The sequence below is a fragment of the Meleagris gallopavo genome, chromosome 1 (assembly GCF_000146605.3).
Source record: "Meleagris gallopavo isolate NT-WF06-2002-E0010 breed Aviagen turkey brand Nicholas breeding stock chromosome 1, Turkey_5.1, whole genome shotgun sequence".
NCBI lineage: Eukaryota > Metazoa > Chordata > Aves > Galliformes > Phasianidae > Meleagris > Meleagris gallopavo.
In genome coordinates this window covers 103,353,778-103,369,728 of record NC_015011.2, presented here as the reverse complement: position 1 = coordinate 103,369,728, position 15,951 = coordinate 103,353,778, and positions in this window count along the sequence as shown.

Below are 15,951 nucleotides of genomic sequence, written 5' to 3'. Positions count from 1 at the left end.
AAAAAAAGAAAGAGAGAGAAAAAAACTCAACTAGATATGGTTTCTAGTGTGTGATGGAAATTTCATGTGGTTCAAACCTTATGGATCTGGAAGTGGCTTGCCTTAGCTGCTCTGATGTTCAATTGGGTGAGAAGGATTGAGCATCTCGCAGAGTTACATGGATTCTCTGAGGACCCCAGGTTCATTGTGCTCTGATGCTTGCTTGGAAATAGACTCTCTTATACCTCCAGTGAAAACTCCTGTGGCTGCATGGTCCTTTGGGAAAGCTTGCAGCCAGGAACTGTGTGGGGCTGCTGCAAGCTACCTCAGCAGTGGTGAGCAGCTACTGGAGAATGTGCCTGGGCACTGGGGGGCTGCAGTGATCACAGAATCACAGAATGGCCAGGGTTGGAAGGGACCTCAAGGATCATGAAGCTCCAACCCCCCTGCCACATGCAGGGCCACCAACTTCCCCATTTAATACTAGACCAGGTTGCCCATGGCCCCATCCAACCTGGCCTTGAACACCTCTAGGGACGGGGCATCCACAACCTCTCTGGGCAGCCTGTTCCAGCACCTTACCACTTTCTCTGTAAAGAACTTCCCCCTGATATCCAACCCAAATCTTCCCTCCCTCAACTTAAAACCATTTCCCCTTGTCCTGCCATTATCTACCCTTTCGAAGAGTTGATTCCCCTCCTGTTTGTAGGCTCCCTTTAGGTACTGAAAAGCTGCAATGAGGTCACCCCGCAGCCTTCTTTTCTCTAGGCTGAACAAACTCAGCTCCCTCAGCCTGTCTTCATAGGGGAGGTGCTCCAGTCCCCTGATCATCTTCGTGGCCCTCCTCTGGACCCTCTCCAACAGCTCCCTGTCTTTCTTGTACAAGGGGTTCCACACTTGGATGCAGTGTTCCACATGGGGCCTCACAAGAGCAGAGTAGAGGGGGACAATCACCTCCCTGTCCCTGCTGGCCACCCCTCTTCTGATGGAGCCCAGCATACCATTTGCTTTCCGATGCCAGTATAGAGTTCCACGGGGATTAATTTAGTCAGCAGAGCAGGCAGCCACCTGGGTGGGTGAAGCCGGATGGGTGGATAAGCAGCAAAATAGCTATTTTCTGCTGTTTATGCCTGTGCCAGAGCCTCGGGGAGGTGAAGTAGGAGCTGAGTTATGTGGAGCAGGAGGGTCCTGCTGGAGAGCAGGAGGTGGAGAAATGGGGAGAATGTGAAGGCACTCCTCTGGCAACGATAGATCTCATCCCTTTGGCAGCAGCAGGAAGAATTCATTGGAAATATGGTGCTCTCCTGTCCTTGCCAGGATTGCTAAGCCCTTATGCCCACAGCCTGAGTGCTTGTCCACCCTTTCATACAGAGGTTCTTCATGCTCTCTTGAACGTGTCCTCATTCCAGCAGGTGCAGCATACATTCACTTTTGCCTAATGTGGTGGAAGGTCTTGAGTATTTAATGACCAGAAGGGCATTTCTACAGAGCAAAGAACTTGTTCTACCTGAGAACAATTTGTGAGATCTGCTGGCAGAAGCTTCCAGATTTGGGTTATCAGATCCTGCTGTGGACTTCAACACCCATCCCGTGTCCCTTCATGGGAGGATGGCTGGCTGGCTGGCTGGCCAGCCTTGAAGCTTATGGGGCTTGACAGGATCCCAGCAACATAAATCTCACAGCTCCATAAAATTCTGGAAGCCTGTGCTGGCACAGTGAGATGCAGGTACCCCTGTGATGAACTCCCTCTTCTGTTGTCCTTAGAGGTGTTCAAGAACTGTGTGGATGTGGCACTGAGAGTGGCCTGTGGTCATGGTAGTGATGTGCCAACGGATGGACTAGATAATCTTAGTGATCTTTTCCAACGTTAATGATACTAAGGCTGGCATCTACTAATTGGAGAAAAGCAGCAGTGATGCAAGTGAGAAAAAGCACCTTCCCTGTACCTTTTGGAGATGCTGTGCACCGATTGTGCCAGGCTTATGGGCAAGCATCTCAAGTGGAGTGTGTGCTTAAGGATTTTGCTGAACCTCTGCTTGCTCTTCCACAGAAGTATAAAAAAATTCATATGTTTAAGTGCTTTTCTGAACCTGAGCACTAGATGGTCAAACATACTGGTCAGGAAACGTCATTTTTTTTCTTGCAAGGGATGTGCTTTTTCCCTCACACTGAAGATTTAAAGCTCCATAATTTCTTGATTAGGAATAATGCAATAGGGCAGGCTGGGCTCTTGAAGCATATATGTGATTCCCCTGGAAGAGAATGGAAAGTATATACAAGTTTAGTAGTTGGCCTTGCCTCTGAAATCAGCTTTTTCATACCAAGATGAGCATTGCTGAATTTCTTGCTGAATGGTTTGCAAAGTACAAGCAGGCTTGGCTTCACTCAAAAAAAGACTGTCCCCCAGTTATGATTTATAATAATCTAGATTTATTTCATTTCATCTTTACATTCATGTCAAATCAGAGGAGGGTGGTAGTAAAAAACAAACATTTTTCTGAAACAATAACAAGGACATCGTTATGATAATTGCAACATAATTTACTCCATCAATCACATAGTTGTGTGGGTTTTCTTTTTTTCTAAAAAAGAGAGGAGAATAAATGGTTAGAAAACCATGCAAAAACAAAACAAAACAAACAAACAAACAAACAAAAAAAACCTCATGATTTTTTAGCCAAATGTTTGTCTGTTGTTAATTATAAGAATCTGAATTTGCTGGCTGACTTATGGCTGTCTTTCCACAGAGAATAGCAAACCATATGCCCCTTAACTAGTACTAACCTGCCAAAGTTATGTTTTTTGCTGAAAGCAATCTGGAGTGGCTAGTGCACTCGCTGCATCTGTTTTGCAGATTAAGAGAGAGGAACACAAAGAAAACTATTGTACTTCTGCTTTTTTTTCGTTGGCATGTCATGTAACAGCCGGGACGAATATTACAATGGTTAAAAACTAAGATGAAAGTGATGCAAACCTGGGAAGATTGTTTTTGTTAAGTTTACTAACTAATGCCAACACAAAAATCAGGAAGGTATGGGACTCTTACGTTCCTTTTAGTATATTCACCAGTTGAATTTTGTACCTTGATGGAATTCCTGCAATATGCTGTAAATATGCACAATTTGATGTACATTAAGTGCCAGCCCTTGAATTTGTGGTCCCTAACAAAGGCCAAGAGCATAGTTTTTTAAGTTTTGTTGCTTTATTAGCTCCTTCACTGTCTCGTATTAAGCTATGGGATTGACTTTTAATCTGTAACAAAATTCTTGCAAGAAATTTTACTGTCTCACTAAGAAATATTTCTTAGTCTGTAAAATTTGACCAAGGGGGAAATTGCAACATCACTTAAAAAAATAAAATCTGTTAACTTCATTTTGTAAAACTGCTGCTAAGCATCATCAATTCATGACAACTGAAAGAGAATAGTCCTGGAAGCTAAGAATGCAACTTTATTCATGTGAATGATTGTCCCTCGTGTATCAACAGGACAGTGGAGTTCTGATTAGTTGAACAGCGAGATCTGCTGAGTTTGGGTCCCCACTCTTACACTGGAGCAGTCTTATATATGGAGCTCTATGAAAACCAACTGTCACTTCATGTAAATGAGCTCTTCATAGATATGAGGAGTTGTACTTTTGGTGCAGACATACCCCGTATGAAGGTGCCTTCCACTTCTTCTAACTCAAATTTCATCACTCGGTAACTTTTGCTAAAAACTGAGTTCCGCTCTTGTTTTGTAAGCAGTCAGTAATGGCTTGCTTCTAAGATTTTTCATCTTGGTCACTTCTATCCTCTTATTCTTTTGTGTACTTTAAGCATTCAGATATGCTGATCCTTACAGCTCAGCTTGTGGTAATGTGCATGGTTGTATGGTTTTCTCATGCTTATGTTAGTGAAAGGAGATAGAAAGCTAGATTTTGCTTGATAGGATTCAAACAAAGGCTGGTTCTTTGGCTATAGGCATTTTCTTCATTTTAGTGTCATCTCTCCAAGATTTTTGTAGACCTTCTTGTATTGATACTTAAGTGCTGCATGAATTTATATAATTGAGCACAAGGCAACCGAATGAAGAGTTTTTTCCACTTCTTAATCTCCACTGAGACAGAAAAGGATCTGAGATGTGCTTTTGAAAAGCTCTTTTAATTTTATTGAAGAGCTGCTTTCCTGTTACATGCCTCTGGATGGCAGATCCACTCATTTCTTTATAATCACCTCAACTATTAAGAAGTCACAGAAACATTGAATCATAGAATCCTTAAGGAAAGACCAATGAGATCATCTAGTCCAACCATCACCATGTGCCTGTGACTGCTGTAGACCATGTCACTCAGTGCAACATCTGCCCTTTTCTTAAACACCTCCATTGGACGGTGACTCCACCACCACCATGGGCAGCCTATTTCAATGCCTCACCATATTTTCTGAGAAGACATTTTTCCTGATATCCAACCTGAACCTCCCCCTGTACAACTTGAGACCATACCTCTCATCCTATCACTGTTACTTGGAAAAAGAGGCTGACTTGCTACAGCCTCCTCAAGGAACAACGTTTTCTCTTGGACTGAGTAGGGTGACAAGAAATTCTTTCTCTGCCTCTGTAAAAGTTGGCCTGCATGTCTCAGCCTCAAACCTTCAGTCTTTCTGACCTAAGAAAAGTGATATCTGTCCTCTTCAGGTGTGCTGAATCAAGCTCCCAGCCTGCCTCTGTGGTCTGCCATGGCCTCCCACCTCTGGTCTCTTTCATAGAATTTCCACTGTCCTGCAAATACTGTGTTTTATTTTTGAGAAGTATATTGCAGGGAAAGGGTTAGTTCTGCTGTTGGTATCATTAGCTGGTGAGCATCTTCTCAAGGACCAACATCTCCATATATAAACACAGATATCCCACCAAACTTAACAGGAAGCCCTCTTCTCCGAGTTTGTTTATATCTAAAAGCAGTGATAGAAACTCCACATGGAAATGGGAACAACCCATCAAAGAAGCTCAAGGCTGCACTGAGGCACTATCAAGCAATGTTAAGGCTGGATGACCTTTGAATATGTTGGTTGTTCTTAGCAGCCTGACTAAATCAGATGCACAACACTGTCCTGTGCTCAGAACTTCACAAGCTGTTATGTCAGTTTACCTGTTAAGAGCTCATCATATTCACAGACTCCCAGTGGGGAAGTGTCCTTAAACACCACTTGAGAAGATTCCCCTCATTATGATAAGCATGCCAGGTGCCTGAACTCTCTTGTGTCTTAATCAAGAACTTCTTAGCTCTGAGGGTGTTGGAATTAGGCTTGATTTTTTATTTTTGTTTTTAAACAGGATTTAATCCACTGACATATGATACTCTGTGCAGGGGGCTTCAGCAAGCCCAAGAAAGGAGAAGAGAGGGACTGTAAGTAATAGGGAGGTGGCCTGATGTGCCATCCCAGCATTTACTCAAATCCTGTGGTCTGAAGGGAATCATTTTATCTCCTTGCTCTAAGAGAAAGACTGAAATACTCTGATAACGTTGTTGGTGGAGCACAGTAATGTACTTTTTAGAGTCAAACGTACACATGTGAACTAGGGAATGATTCTCTATTAAATAATAAAAAAAGAGTTATGGAGGGACACAAAGTAGTTATTTGTCATACTAGACACAGGAAGAATTGTTTTCTCTGAGGCATTGTTTTGTGTGTGTGGTTTCTCTGGTGTCTAATAATACCTTGAAGTAATTTGCATTATGAGTCCTTCACAAGTCTGCCTGTATGCATGAGATACTGGGTGAATTTATTATGTCTGAAACTTCTGTCAAGTTTTGTGAATTGGTCAACAGCTTCAAAGGGCATCAGTGAGAATAGGTAGTTTGTGTGAGTATGTAAACTTGATTTTCCTAAGAAAATCAAGATAAAATCCTCACGGAAAAACAATAAATCATTACCTTCAGCAGAGCAATTGCAGCTAAGATGATTTAGCAGTTTAGATAAACATGGTGTTTTATGGTAGATGCACTAACCACACTTCTCTACAAGGCTTTTCTCTTGTCCTGAGCTCCTAGCATAATCTTTCCTAGCTGATAGATGTAGTCATCTGAAGAAAATATAATGACAGTTTATAAAGCAAGGTGACATTTACAGCAAGTTTCATAAATTTAAGGTACCTCTTGGATTTTTCCAAAAGGAAAAGAGAAAAAGAGTAGTCTAAAAAATTTGTAAAATCACAAACTTGATGTTTGCCTTGTCTTTGCAAAATGTCTCAATTGTTTTGAGTATAAGCCAGATGGTCTCAACCTCTGCTTGAAAATAGCTTACAGTAACATTTCATCCACAAAATAAATCATTAGAAAGATGTATTTTAAAAGATTTTTTGAAGGTGGGGGATGATCAGGTTTAAAAATATGTTTTTGTTTTTTTTTTAACTGAATCAACTGGTTCAATTTATTCCAGTTAATACTCATAATGGGTAGCAAATAAATACTTTATGTTTGTGTAGATTATGAGTAGCTCTCCTAAACCATAGTTCAGTAGGATATGTACACATGTATGTCTGCCTCTAAGCACGTGCCAATTTCTAGTGAAATCATTTATATGCAGAAAAGTCAGCTCATGGTGTTGATTTTTTTTATTTATCTATTCTTCTAGTGGATCTTTGTAATTACCAAAAAGCTCACACAGAACTGTGATAATCTTGGTAGCAGCCATGTTATAAGAGCTAACCAATAAATAGCCAAAGTGAGCAATACATAATTTAGGTCAACTTGATCTTTGTCTTCTTCATTTTCTTACTGTGGTAGTGTGTGATTTTACAAATGCTTAGGAGAGAAGAATTAGGATCTATCTTCCAAGTTTGACTTATGTCCTAGAACGACTGTTTTCAGTTTGAGATATTTACTGCTCGCATCTTGCATTTCACCTTATTATTTTAAATGGAAATTGTGTCCATCCAGATTGTAGGATTGTAGCAATTAACACTCATATAAGCAAAGAATGTTATTAGAGAAATTTTTTACTTTATTTTTTTGTTTAGGGGTTCAATTTTTGCCTGTCACACTATACGTTTTGCAACTTTTGTGACACTCTCTGAATTCTCTAGAATAGAGAACATCTTTCTCTCCTGAATGACAGAACCAGCTGTGAGTGAATGCTGTATGGGTGTAGGTCTGTGTGATGGATGGGTCTCAGTCTTACTCTTGAGCAGTTTACTTTAGTCAGCATAATTTGTGTTGCTGCTGAGCCGGTAGTGTTTTGGATGCTACATTTCCATACTGACAAGGACACTGTTTAGAGATTGAAACTTAATTCAGTTTTTACACCAGTAATGCTTTTCACTTCATACAGCAGTACTGGTTTGATGACCTTGCTGAGGCCCACCTGGCCAACTGCCCCACACCTGGCACAAATCTTAAAAGAGGAGAAAGATTTTGGTGTGTACTCAGGTGGAAAAAAGCACATATGGAATCATAGAAGGATCATTACATTTTACACAAAATAATGAACTTAAATCTAACCTGTCACTTGGAAGTACAGATGTAACAGGGTGTTGAACTAATGGTGAACTAATGTGCAGTGCAAACGAAAGCTCGTAATGCTGGGCATGATAAAACCCAGAAAGGCAGTAAGCAGAAGGACTGATTACACTTTGAGAGACATGGATCCTGTAGACACCTCGTTGCCTTGCATTACACTATTGTGCAGAACCAGGTGCTTGAAGACAAACACTGTGCTGCATGGGGACAAGTTTTAAGGTCAGAGCTTGATGGCATGTTTTGCGCAGATCTTAAGGGTGTACTATTTATTTTTTACTTAATTCTCACAAGTTATATCATATTTGACAAAGAAAAAGGATTAGCTCTACTCGAAGCCAAAGGACTGTCAAAAATCTCAATCATAGTTTGTTGTAGTTTTGTAAATTCAAATGCATCTGCGTATCCCTAGTAATAAGATCCTAAAAGCTCATTGAGAGCAAAGGGGATATTCCTGGAGGAGCAAGACAGGGAAAGTTGGATGTGTTTATTGAGAATTTGAAGAGTTAACAATAGTTAAGAACTACACCATGCTTGTGTGCATTGATTTGTATATTTATGCGAGTTTTTAAATACAGAATCATCATAGAATCATTTGAGTTGGAAGGGACCATTAAAAGTCATCTGGTCCTACTTCCCTGCAATGAACAGGGACACCTACAGCTAGATCAGGCTGCTCAGAGCCCTGAGCCATCCTGACTGTGAATTTTTAAATGTATAGGGTAAGCAATCTTCCAGCATGCCAAAAAAATAGACGAGAATAAAGATATCCTTCTGTAATATGAATGGGAAAAGTATAATGATGTGAGGAATATTGCTTTACAAATAATGAAGACAAAAACTAATGGAGTTAAAACAAAACAAACAAACAAAAAAACCCCAACAAACAGGTTACTGTGCATGTAATTATGTTTCTGCAGCTGCAGTTTGAGAATCACAGGAGATGGATCTTTTCCTGCTGAAGAGGGCAAAGGGCCTCAGTAGCATAACCCTGAGTACAGGGCGGAGATAGTCTCATTGCAATGTGAGTTGTCTACTGCACACTCATTTTGTTATTTTCTTTAGTGCAAAAGTATAGCTATATCATATTTACTGTGCCTCTCTTGAGAAATAGAAGTGGACTGTCACACGGCAGGGAGAAAATCTGTATGAACCGTATCTGAAAGAAGTTCACTAAAGGATGTGCCGCTGTGTGATTAACACCAGAAGAAGTATGGTGTTTTTTAGCTTTAGGCTGTGGTTTCTCAGCAAGTCTTCCTACTAGTTCAGAGTAAAAAAAGAACAAAAACACAGGTTCATGCAGTACAATTACAAAGAAAGAAGATAAAAACATTGGCCTCGTAATTTTTGGCTTGTTTCCCTTCCCTTTTCTGACTTCCCAATTCTCAGATGAATTTCTGGTCACTGTCCAGCAATTCATTCTTTCTTCGCATCTGTTTATTGTTCATCTGCACTCCTGGTCATTCTGCATTCACTTGTCTTTCCTTATAGTCTTACATTCCTTTCCTTTTTTGGTTTTGCTCATTTTTTTTTTCCTTCTTGCTTCCTAATTTTGCTTATGTTTAATTACCTTACTGTCTCTGTATTCCTCCTTCGCTTTTTTCTAATCTTGGTTCTGGTCTCTCCCTCTGATTTCCTTATGTGTTAAATGTGAAAGCAGAGTCTCAGTTGGTATAAGTTGTCAAATCTGCCCTTCCTCTGACAGAAATCTTCGTGCTCCCTGCCTGAGAAGTCAGCTATTCACATTTCTTAGGAACTTCTATGATATTCTTATTGATGTGTTCAAGCACCTCATGGGAAAATGTAACATTTGTTGGATTCAGTGGAAATCCAACACTTCATATTCACAAGGAATACCTCATACTTCATGAGATTATGAATCACTGTTTAGCAATGAATGATGTTGGAGGTTGCAATTATTTTGAATAATCTCAGCAGTTGTAGTGCTGTTTACTTGACTCCAATCACTTTCAAAATCCAAGGAACCAGGCTGAAGGCCAAAGGGAGTGGCTAAGAAGAAAATCATATTACTATAGGGTATGTGAGTGGGTGTGAAAAATGCCACACTGTTTGGTAGAGACCTCACTGTGATGTGAGAAGTGATAACTCTCTGTAACTCAGTATGTGGCCAGCATGCACTAATTCTACCCTGTGTTTCGCAGAAAGAAAATCAAGCAGTGGATCACAGAGAGCCATTTGCAATGGTTTCTTGCTCTTTGAGGGAGTAGCAGCATAAAGTCTGTTAAATTTATGGCAACATTTTGCTTCCACAGTTTGCTTTGCCGATTTCCATAGCTGTCTAAAAGACAAAAAATTGCGCATTACTTCAGGTAGTGTTTGTCTCACTTCTGCATCATCATTTGAATGTTAGCTATCTAGCCTAAGCGAGTTGATTAGAAACTCTCTGGGGGTCAATAGAGAGAGATAACTCTGTCCTTGGATGTGTTCGGCTGCCTTTTGGACTGCTTTCTTTCTGTACAAATTACACAGGAATGTAGCTTAGCCTACATCAGTTTTACGTCTTGTAAATTACTCAAATGATGTAAGATGAATCTCACTTTTCCCAAGTTGTCTCCAGTGCAATTTCCTGCTCACTCATACAGTTTTGTCTGTAAGTGAACATTCCTAGGGCACATAAAGTGATGCCTATGCACAGACTGAACCAATTGCACAAATGTTGTCACTGAGGTTATAGTTTTTATAGTATCATAAGGGTAAGATTGCTTTTATCTTTTTTTTTTTTTTCCTGTTGATCAACTGCTCCTCAGTTCTAAAATAAATGACATCTGAAGAACAAACAAAGCTGTGATAGAAAGTAGTTTGGTGTTATGTTAACCTTTAATTGGGCTTACAGTCCTTTCAGTTTTATATTACTTTCCAGTTGCATAGTATTTCTCAAAAAATATATATAGTTAGCAAAGTCATTGCTGATATCAGCTGGATTTGGGGCCCATTGTTCTTTTCCAGGCCAATTCCTTGAAGGAATTATTTCTCGGGCAAAATAATACTTCTTCTGGTAGGCCTGTTCTTGGATGGTACAAAAACTGCAGGAATATCCTTTGCCTTTTTCACTGGTCTCACAAACAGCTGTCAGAGAGTCTGAGCAGGTCTGAAAAAAGCATCAACTCAGACAAACTTTTTGAATAAAAACAAAGCCAACTTAGCAAGGAATGACATGGGAAGGCAATTGTTCTGTGCAGAATTGCCAATCAACTTCTCCATATTTCTTTCACCGGAACTTAAAGTTAATGGCACATTGTACAATGGGGAATTCACATAATGATATCACCAAGCTTTCTTGCAATTAATCACATACTTTTCCAAACACACTTCAATGTAATTCTAGTGGAAGTTTTGGAAAAGTTCTGGTCATTGTCTGAAAAGCCATTCTGCTGTCATGCCTGCTAATTGTAAAGCAGCCTCCTGGCTGCTGTCCCACCTGGGGAGTCCTGCGCGGCTGACTTTGGGCACCTCCCTGCAGCAATGAGGCCGTGCTGCTTTCATCGGGGCACTCTCCACTGCAAGGATTTGTCCTTTTTAGTTTTGAAAACTGGTATTTGGCAAGAGCTAAGGTTTTTCCTGTTTTTATGTCTTGGGAGGTCTGCTAAATTGTAATGCAATAGTCTTCATTCATTCAGAGCTCCTCTCCACATCTGTGCCCACGTTCCACAACAATAGTAAGCCATGCTTACCTGCTCAAGGCTCAGCCTACACCAGTCTTCCTTTTATTTAAAAATCAGAGGACTTTAGACTCTGAGAGGAAATGACTGGTTTACAAGTATGTGCAACTATTCTGATAGATACAAACTAAAACTGCCTCGACAGAGGAACACAGCTTGCCTGAAACAAGAAATGCCTGTGTTTGGGGAAAAGCCCGAGCCTCAGTCTGTTTCCAATATAGTTATCTTGAGGATGAGTGGTCTGGAAGAGGGACTGAATACAGACTTAGATTTTGCCTTCCCATTGTCTGTCATGGGCATATCCCTTGATGCTTGCCAAGTATAAAACATTGAAGGTTTATTGCTTTGACCCAAAATCTTGTCATTTGAGTCACCTCTCTGTCTCCAATGATTGTACATTATACAGACCAAATATGTTGCTTCCTGCAAATAAGTAAAAGCTCATGTGAATGTCATCACGTGCATAAGTTATATTACATCTGCTGTCGCTAGGAAAAAAGTGCCCCGAATACTGATGCATCAGTCTCTTTGACAGGGACTGGTTTATCAGGCCTAGTCAGTCTGTTTTTTTAATGCAAAACAACAGACATTGTCCTGTCACTGTTTCCTTTTGATTTTGTTGTATTGGCAGATGGACTTCTAATTTATAATTAATGAATATCTGCTTGTGTCATTGTTGAATGACTCCATCTTTAGAAATGAAGAAAGTTTTTGTTGAATTCAGGTTGTGCCAACTAAGACTATAAAGGTTTTCCATTTGTTTCCTGTTCACACCATCTGAGCAAGGGAATATAAATTTCTTTAGTTGATGTATCTGAAGGCTTTTTGAAGCATAGATGAACCAGGGCTAGCTCTTGCTTTTTCTGTGCCCTTAGCCCTGCTGAAGTTAATGGGATTACTCTTGTGTAACTCAGAGCAGAATTTGGCCTTGTGGATGGGCGTAACTGTGCTATAAATTAGGGCATGATACAATACGTAACCATGACAAATGTTCTATTAGGAGACCAGACCAGAGTTTGGTGCCAAACTGGTAATAATTTACCATCTGGCTGGTCACCTCAGGCTTCTTTGCAGCAAATTAAAAAAATAAAAATTGTACATTTAATGCTAAGCACTGGCCTGCTCGTTTTGGATAGATGTGTGTGTGCTGGGCTAACTGCAGTCCGACTGACAGCTGGAGTCTTGCTCTATAAACATCAACATAACATTTTCACAATGCTTTTATTCCACGATTGAGTGGAAAGAACAGCCTTGCAACTACAAAGTCTATTTTAAAGCCATTTGCTTACCTGCTGACCATTCCTTCTGCTGCGATGGGGAGGGTACCTTTAGTGAAGGATGCACTTCAGGAGAATGAAGCTCCTGTTTCTGCTGATCAGGCTTTGAACACCTGCCCTGTTTAGTCTGGAGTATCTTCCTAGGAATCCCAGACCATCAATGCCAAACAGATCTTCTGTCCATGGGTAAACTGGGAATGGATCTACCCCACTGACAATACAAGTGATTTGTTTTTCACTGTCAGTTCAACTGATTATGAGCCCATTTGCTGTAAGAGAGAGAGGGTCCATGAATATCCTAAAGTGGACTTGTGTTCCCTGAACAACTGAGAACTTTTGAGAGAGAGTAGGGAAATAGAAAGAATACTTTTGGCAAATAAAAAGACAAAATAATCCAAGCATTGCAGGTGTCCTAGTTAAAATTCTCCTGGCATTCCCGTGTAAGTCTAAAGGAATTGCTGAGCTCTATCCCGCAGCTAGAGCAGGAGCCAGGGTACTTCCAAAGGTAAGAATTATTATTTTGTGCAAAAGCTTTACACATTTTCCACATAGAAAATGAAGTCTCAGCAGTTTCAGCTGTGTGTTCCAGGTTCTTGCTTCTAACCTTATGCAGCGTTAGAACAGTATGTGCATACAGGAGAAAGAAAAAAAAAGATTAGGAAAAAAGAAAGTTTGGAGAAACAGCCAGCATGAAACTTCTTGCTGATTTTAAACTGCTCTGTGATGAAGAGATGGCTTCTTTGGTGACAGCATACCTGCTTAAAAAGACTTGCAGAGAAGCACAAAGTACCCAAAAGATTCTCAAGGTGGCAAGTAACATTTTGTTCACATACTTGATACCATGCCTGTATTCTCAAAGGCAACGAGGCACCGCGATTTCCTTTACATCGTCAGGGCATTGCTCTGCTTTGTGATATATACTGACTCTTGTTCTACGTGTTTTGTTTTTTTTTTTTTGTTTATGTGTATATGTATTCATTTAAAAAGTATTAAGAACAACTTGGCAAAACGATTTGGCTCAGCTAACAGCTACAATAGCTTAATCCATGTTTTATTATACTGAGACTTCATTATATGAAGTGAGTCACTGCACAGCAAGAAGTGAACCTTGAGGAGTTTGAGGTTTTGTAAATCACAAGCTAGTTTGGGATTTGTGAATAGTGAGCCTTTTACCACCGTGGTATTCATCCATTACTTTCTGCAAGGGAGTGGTGAATTAAAAAACTCTGTGGCTAAAGCAAACTGAGTGTGTGAGGGAGAAAACACTTCCTCATGACTATGCTTTCAGAAACACCCAATGTATGATAGGTACAGGGCGGTTTTAGATGAGAAGTTCTCTCTTGCTTCCTCATCTTTCTTTTCTATCATATTCAAAAAAGACACGGACAGACCGTAGAGGGCCCAAGGGAGGTCTACAAAGATGATCAAAGGGCTGGAGAACCTGCCCTATAAGGAAAGACTGAAGGAGTTGAGTCTTTTCACTCAAGGGAAAAGGGAAATCTCAGCGGAACCTTATCACGGTTCTCTACTGTTAAATACTGGTTCCAAAGTAGACAAAGGCTTTTTTTTTTTTTTCCTCAGGGAGCCACATGAAGAGTACAAGGGGCAATAGATACAAGCTGCAGTGGGAGAGGTTTCATCTTGACATAAGAAAGACGTTTTTTGCATTTGATTACAACTTCTCCAGGGAAGTGAGGGAGTCCTTATCTCAGGAGAATTTCAGGACACAACTGGACAGGGTGCAGGACAATCTCATCTAAACTCTCTTTTCCACAAAAGGTTGGACCTAATGATGTTCTTTCAAGGTCCATCTTCCAGTATAGGCTGTTCTATGATTCACATTCTGTGTGTACTGACATTTGTTATATCCCCCTCATGTTCCACTTTTGTTCTTTTTTTTTTTAACCTTTCTATTTCTCCATGCTTTCTTCCAGCCAAACACCAGCTCAATAACATTCGGACTTATTCAAGCTTATTGCGTACTACTAGTGTGCTTACGTGGATTACAGCTGAAGGAAAGTGTCTGAGATGAGAGGAAGGACATGACATAGGATTCAGTTCAGCAAAGCGGTCATGTACAAGTACATGGCTCGTGGCTACAGGAATAATCCCATACTAGAAACAGGACTGAAACTTAAATACGTTCCCTAACCATACAGTCACTTCTAACTAGGAGTAAACCCACAAAGCAGCAGCAGCATTTCATCCTTTCTTTTGCAAGGGTTGCACCAGCATGGAGAAAGGGATTCTGACAAATTTGGGATCTTAGAAGAGTGAGACCAGCATGCAGGTTGGAGCTGCCTTATCATTGGGGCTGAGATATCCAGGCTGCCTCTGGACTGAACTTGGCTGTTGTGGTACTTCTGCCTGGGGTTCCCCAAGTTCTAGGTCTCTCTGGGTGCTGTTGTGCGTCTTGCTTCTTTCCAAACCACTCCTGACAGTGGTGGTCCATCTCCCAGCCACTGGATGTTGCTGTAGCTTTGGTGACAGGGATTAAAAGAGTTGATTGTTTTCTATGGCCTATCCACCTTCTGTTCCTGTGAGCCGGATAGCATGAGGTCTCTAAGACTGCCACTGCAAGAGTTATTTGCCAAATGCTGGATCATTCTCAGGCAATCTTTTTTACTTCTGTTTAGCATTCCCACATCTTTCATGAAGTGTCATGTCAAATTCACCCAATTCCTTTAGCCAAAAACACAAACCCCAAATAGAATAAATAAATAAATAAAAGAAACATTTTGCTTCCACTCCTAAATTGAAACATTCCCATGTTTGAAATTCAGAGCAACAAACAGTTCATAATGTGCTTGAATTTTATTTAAAAGAAAAATGGGGATGTTTCTCTTTTGGTCAAATTAAACATCCCCGTTGGCACGCAGTGTTTTCTGTCCTCAGTCTTTAGGTTTACTACAAATAAATACGAGACAAGATTACTATTTCAAATTGATTTGAAATGATATGAGGATTTTATTATGATCTGCTAGTTAAACAAAGTGTCAGAATTATACTGCCATTCTTGCTTGAAGTTCTGGAGGATAGGGCACTGCTGTATTTGCAAGATGTAACAAAAATCTCCTTTATTTCCATCAAATGCTAAAGCTGCCCAACATGCCTAGTCATCCTTACAGTATCTCTCTGAGTTTAAAGATAATATGTTTTATTTTCTGTGTTGCTGACTAATGACCTTCCATTTCTGCTTTTCACCGATTTACCCGTCTGAGTTCAGTAAAAAGCAAATAACTATCCCTGTGGAGCAGAACTGTTTATGCTATTGCCAACAGTCCTATGAAGTTCACATAATATGGAATAATTGACGAAACACTTTCAAATTTCCACATGAGAGAGAAAGCCATAGGGCACTGGTCAGTCATATGTTTTGGTACTTTCTTTATTTTTAGAGACTCTCATAAATCAAGTAATTAATAAATAGAGGAAAGACAGACACCGCTTTTCTTTTTTCGTTATTTTTTATCACAGTGGGATTCACATACCACGTTTTCCCTGTGGGGCTAGAAGACACTG